A 6,828-nucleotide genomic window follows, 5' to 3' on the forward strand; every position below is an offset into this window, starting at 1 on the left:
CAACTATGGTGAGTAGAGCAATAAAAACTTGTAGGATGATGCATTGTCATGTCTACTAACAGCAGATTTTTTTCCAGAGTAATTCATAAGAGTTGATTTTTTGATGATAATTGCGGTACTGGGAGATTGCTAAATTTTCGGCCGTCGGTCTTAGCGGGTTAAATGAAAAGGAAAAGGAGAAGGAGTACAAGAAGAAGCTGAGGGAGGAGTGGGAGGGAGTGAAGGATAGAGTAGAGCTAGGAGTGGAGGAGGAATGGGGATAGTTCAAGGAGGGAGTCACAAAGTGTGCAAAGATGGTGTGTGGAACAAGAAGGACAGGAGGAAATAGAAGGAAGGGTAGTGAATGGTGGGATGAGGAAACAAAGAAGGTTGTAGAAGAGAAGAAGCGAGCTTTCACAGATTGGTTACAAAATAGGACGAGGGAGTCATATGAGAGGTACAAAGAAAAGAAAAGAGAAGTAAAACACAAGGTAAAGGAGGCAAAGAGGAGAGCAGATGTGAAATGGGGTAAGAGTATGACAGAAAATATTGAAAGTAATAAAAATATGTTTTGGAAAGAAATTAAGAGAGGAAGAGGAGGCGAATCAAGTAGAGAAGAAAAGGTAAAAGGTGCAGATGGAGAGATGATAATGGAAGAGAAGGCAGTAAGGGGAAGATAGGCAGAATATTTTAGGGAGTTGCTAAATGTGAAGGAGGATGGGGAAGGAAAGATAGCTGCAGTGGGAAATGCTAAGAAAATGACCGTGATGAGTGAGGAAAATGGAGGAGAAATAAGGAAGGATGAAGTGAAGGCAGTTCTTAAGATGATGAATGCAGGTAAGGCACCTGGTCTGGATGGATGCCATGCAGAATGTCTAAAAAAAAGGAGGTACAGTGATGGTGGACTGGCTGGTGAGGTTATTTAATGTTTGCTGGAGAGAGGGCTGGAGGAGTACCTGTATAGTTCCACTTTACAAGGGAAAAGGGGACAAGTGTGAATGAAGTAGTTTCAGAGGGATTAGGTTGTTAAGTGTAGTTGGGATGCCTTATGGGAGGATCTTGATTGAGAGGATTAGGAGATGAACAGAGGGAGTAATTGGTGAGGAACAGTGTGGATTTAGGATGGGTAGAGATTGTGTAGATCAGATCTTTGTGGTAAGACAAATATGTGAGAAAGCTATAGGAAAGGGGAAGGATGTTTTTTGGGTTTTTATGGATCTGGAAAAGGCTTACGACAAGGTAGACAGAAAGGCACCGTGGGAGGTTTTACGGATATATGGGATAGGAGGAAAGCTTCTATGAGCTGTCAAGAGCTTTTATGAGAGTAGTAGAGCATGTGTCAGGATTAGAAATGGAGAGAGTGAGTGGTTCGAGGTAAAGGTGGGACTTCGACAGGGATGCGTTATGTCGCCCTGGCTGTTCAATTTGTACATGGATGGGGTAGTGCGAGAGGTAAATGCAAGGGTAGTGGGTCAGGGATTGGAGAAGGTTAAAGAAAATGGAGAAAAGTGGGAGGTGAACCAGCTGTTGTTTGCGGACGACACGGCGCTTGTGGCAGGATCGGAGGAGTGATTGAGGAAGTTGGTGACAGAGTTTGGGAGTGTGATAGAAGAAAGCTAAAGATAAATGTGGGTAAAAGTAAGGTGATGAGATGTACAAGGGGTGACAGTGGCAGTAGTCTGGAAGTGAGCATTTAGGGAGAGCGACTGGAGAAAGTGGATAGTTTTAGATACTTGGGTTCAAATGTGGCAGGAAAAGGTGGAGTGGAGGCGGAGGTAGAATGTAGATTGAGAGAAACGAGTAAATGTCTTGGTGGATTAAAAAGTGTAACGAGGAATAGACATTTGGTAATGGATGCTAAGAGGAGACTGTATGAAGGAGTGATTGTGCCAACAGCACTGTATGGGGCAGAAACATATAACATAAGAGAGGAAGAGAGAAGGAGATTGAATGTGTTTGAGATGAGGTGTCTGAGAAGTATGATGGGGATTACTAGGCTAGATAGAGTGAGAAATGAGGAGGTGAGGAGGAGAACAGGGGTGGAAAGGGAGCTGGGAGATAGGTTTAATGAAAGAGTATTAGGATGGTTTGGACACATGAAAATAATGAGTGAAGAAAGACTAGTAAAAGAGGTATGGAAGGCAGATGTGGAGGGAGTGAACATGAGGGGACGTCCTAGGATGAGGTGGATGGATGGGGTGAAGGGGGCTTTGGGGAAAAGGGGAATGTCTGTTGAGGAAGGATGGGAGAGGACAGAAGACAGGGGTGAATGGAGAATGGCTGTATGTGGATGTTGTGATGCACGATGTGGAATGGATGGGGGGATGGGGGGTGAAGTAGTATGTGTGAGCAAAATTTGACGCAGCCCGAGGGGATTTCTCCCCGTCTTATCCTGTTATGCATGGGGGGACGTAGAGGGGGGGTCGCCGATTTAATGAAACGGCCTTGCTGTGGATGTACTGTGTCTTGCGAAACTGCTTCTGACCCAGGGCAGTGGACAGGATGCAGGGATGACCCGTCATCCATGAGGTTGCTAAGATAAGAGGGAGGGTGGAGGGGAGTGTAGTGTATTCAGGGATGGAATGGGTGGGAATGATTTCATGCCTTTTTCTTTTTGACTACCTCCCTTGTAAGGGGGGAAAAGCCTTGGTATATGTATGTATATATATATATATATATATATATATATATATATATATATATAAAAACTCGCTCTACCCTACAAACCGAATTATCAGCTCATCTCACCTTGCCAGCCCCTACAAATGATCCCATATCAACAGAATACCTAACAGAAAAGTGGGATAGCATTAGTGAAGTCCTTCTCAACACTGCTAAGGATGTTCTGGGCTTCTCAAGAAGAAGGTATCGAGACTGGTTTGATGAACAGTCAGAGGGACTTCACTAACTAATAGATGAAAAAAACCGGGCACATCAAGCAGCGATTGTCAACCCAAATTCAACAACACGTGGCAAACTAGCAGCTCCGCTCCAATGTCCAACACGAAACTAGAAAAATGCAGAATGAATGGTGGACCAACCTCGCCACTGAGATCCAAGGTTTTGCGGATACAGGGGACCAACATCAATTTCACAATGCCCTAAGACAGCCTATGGCTCACGAAGCAATAACCTCTGCCCTGTCCGAAGTGCTGACGGCTCCACACTCTTCACCAAGAAGACCGACATCCTCAGGCGATGGGCTGACCATTACCAATAATTATTGAATAGACAAAATCCTAGTGACCCTACTTTTCTCGACATCCTTCCCAACCTTCCTGTAATTCAAGAATTGGATGACATACCAACGATCCAAGAAGTGAGCTGTACAATCAACAGCCTCAAGAACAATAAAGCCACTGGTCCTGATGGCATCCCAGCTGAGCTCCTAAAGCATGGTGGGCAAGCTGTTGTGAACTGTCTCCACAATATAATTCAAGAAGTGTGGCATTCAAGTTGCTGCCCACAACAATGGAAAGATGCAGATATCATCAGCATTTACAAAAAGAAAGGGGACAGGAACATCTGTGGCAACAGTCGAGGCATCTCCCTTCTGTCAAATTCAGGGAAGGTAGTCACTAGAATATTATTGTCTCGAATTATCAACAACATCATAGAACAAGTATTACCTGAATCTCACTGTGGCTTCAGACAAGAGCGCAGCACAGTCGACATGGTGTTTGTGGCAAGACAGCTCCAGGAGAAAAGCATTGAGCAACACCAAGACCTCTACATGGTGTTTATAGATCTTGCCAAGGATTTTGACACTGTGAACCGTCCTCTCCTATGGCAAGTACTTGTAAAATTTGGATGCCCACCAACATTTTTGGGTGTCCTGAGAGCCTTTCACGATGGCTCTATGGCTCGAGTGTCCAGTTCTGGGCTCAAGTCTGAGCCATTCCTTGTTGAGTCCGGTGTGAACCAGGGGTGTGTTATTGCTCCCATCTTATTCAATTTATTTCTCGCTGCAGTCTCCAACATTGCTAGACAGCAAATCGATCCTGCTGATGGTGTCAGGTTGTCGTACATGCTGGATGGCAACCTCTTCAACCTGCGACGCCTCCAAGCCAAAACACGTGTGACAGATGAGGTAATCCAAGAACTGCAGTACGCAGATGACACTGCTTTAGTGAGCTCATCCAAATAGGGTTTTCAGCGCACCATCAACGCTGTCTCAAATATATATACCAGATCTGGACTAGTCATCAATATAAACAAAACAGAAGTGCTCAGTATCTCTGAACAACAAGAGCCTCCGGAATTCACTATCAATCAACAACCTCTGAAAAACACTCAAGAGTTTACCTACCTCGGCTCAGTGCTCACTGACTCCTGTGACCTGACAAGCGAAATCCAACGCCGCATTGGTTTGGCAGCAGCAGCTTTTGGTAGATTATCACACAGAGTGTTCTTGAGCCGCAACCTCACCACCACCACCACCACCACCACCACCACCACCACCACCACCACCACCACCACCACCAAGGTTTCAGTGTATAAGGCAATCTGTTTCTCCATCCTTCTGTATGGCAGTGAGTCATGGGTGCCTTATAGACGCCCTTTGAAAAAGCTGGAGGCCTTTCACACCAGCTGCTTACAGCGCATACTGGGTCTAAAATGGTGGCACAAGGTACCTCACAGTGAAATCCGTCGACGCACACAAATGGACCCACTGGAAACAGTCTTAACCCAACGTCAACTACGTTGGCTGGGGCATACCATCCGCATGCCAGAAGAGAGACTCCCACGTAAAGTTCTCTATGGAGAACTTGCTGAGGGCAGACGCCACCCTGGGGGCCCACGTAAACGACACAAGGACCATCTGAAAACAACGCTGAAAAAATGTGTCATCGAACCCAGCACCATTGAAAATGTTGCTGCCGATCGGAGAGAATGGCGATCTACATGCCAAAACGGATTAGATACTCTCACTTCCACCTATAACGATTGGGCAGAACATCGAAGACGGCAAAGACATGCGGCACATCAGGCAGAGGGTAACTTTCCCTGTGATACCTGCGGCCGTATATGCAAATCGAGAATCGGACTCCACAGCCACCAGCGAGTTCATCTGGCGTAATACCACTTCTAGGCATGGTGCAACGTCATCGTTGTCAGCGACGGACTACCATAAGCAAGTAAGCATGTATATATACTATATATATATATATATATATATATATATATATATATATTTGTATATATATATATATATTTGTATATATATATATATATTTGTATATATATATATATATATATATATATATATATGTACTTGTATATCTTTTTATCATTACATATTTTTCTATTTATTTTCCATTTTGAGTATTTTCAATTATTTTTTATTTCTGTATTTTATTTTTTCCAGCTTTTCATTTTTTCCATTATTTTTGCATTTTCTGTTTTTTATATTTTTATAATTCTATTTTATTGTATTATACATTTTTGTATTTCCTAATTTTTATAATCAAATTTTCTTTATTTTATTTTTCTATATATGTTTTCGTTTTTGTCTTTCTATTTGATTTTTCAGATTTTCTAATTTTACATTTGTATATTTCCATTTTTCCTATTTTTATGCCTGTTTTTCTGTTATTTTTAGCGCATTTTTGGATTTTTTCTGTTTTTTGTTTGTTTCAATTGTATTTTTGTATTTGAATCTTAATCATATTTTTTCGTTTTCTGTTGTATTTTTCTATTTAATTTTATATCGTAATTTCTCTGTTTTTTTATCATTTTTTATTTTTTATTTTTTCTATTCCGTTTTTATATTCTCTATCTAATTTTTTATATTCTATTTTATTCTATTTTTCTGTTTCCATATAATTGTTCTAATTTTACTATCTTATTTGTTAATTTTGTCTTACTCTTTATTTTTCTATGTTTACCTTTTCTATTTTTTCTGTTTCATTTGTTTTCTTTTTAATTTTTATATTTCAATTTTCTACATTCTATTCTTTTGTATTTCTATACAAAAGTTCTGTTTCTCTGTTTTTTCTATATCATTTTCTTCTTGTATTTTCTCTTTCGTCTATTTATGTTTGATTCTATTTTTTCGGCGGCCTCTTCTTTAGTTCCCAAACATGAAAAACATGTTTAGTTTCGCTGACGTCTGGTAGAAGAGTCGGGGCCACCTGATGCTGCTGAGGACTCTCGAGACGACATGGCAAAGGTCCTGACTCTCTTTCTTGGCCTTCGGATTCCTTTTCAAGACTCGGGTCGTCTCGAGGCGGAACCAGGAGACCCGGTGACCGATCATCCACGGATGACAAGATCCCACAGAAGGAGGGTCGGCTCAAGGGGCCTTTCTCGAAGTAGAGCATGATCAGGTCTCTGCACGGGCGGGAGATGTTGCTGGGGAAGAGCGGACTGGCTCTCCGGACAGAAGCCACACTGTCGAAGGGGTCCTGCCGGCACACCAGGTAACAGGGGAACACTCCGAGACTCCAGACGGCTGCCGGGGCGTGCAGGAACCTTCCGCTTCTGATGAACTCCGGAGGCCAGCAGAGAGGCATCCCTCCCGTCAAGGTTCTCCCTGCAGCCGAAATCGATCAGTCGGATATCAAGCTCGCCAGTACTCTCGTCCCTGAAGAGCAGGACGTTCTCCGGCTTGATATCTTTGTGGTAGACTCCGGCAACGAGACACTTCTCCACTGTCTCGATGATATTGCTGAAGAGTCTCTTGAGCTCATCCATTGAGAGAGGTTCGACGTTGTCGCTTCTCGTGTAGTTCGAGAGCGACACAGCTCCGGGGGGAAGCTCCATCACCATAAAGAAGGAGCCTTCGATGGTGATGTAATCGTACAGTGCAATCACCCCTGGGACGTGCTGGAGCCTCTCCAGCAAGAC

The sequence above is a fragment of the Oratosquilla oratoria genome, chromosome 18 (assembly GCF_046742065.1).
Source record: "Oratosquilla oratoria isolate Oo_2021 chromosome 18, ASM4674206v1, whole genome shotgun sequence".
Lineage (NCBI taxonomy): Eukaryota > Metazoa > Arthropoda > Malacostraca > Stomatopoda > Squillidae > Oratosquilla > Oratosquilla oratoria.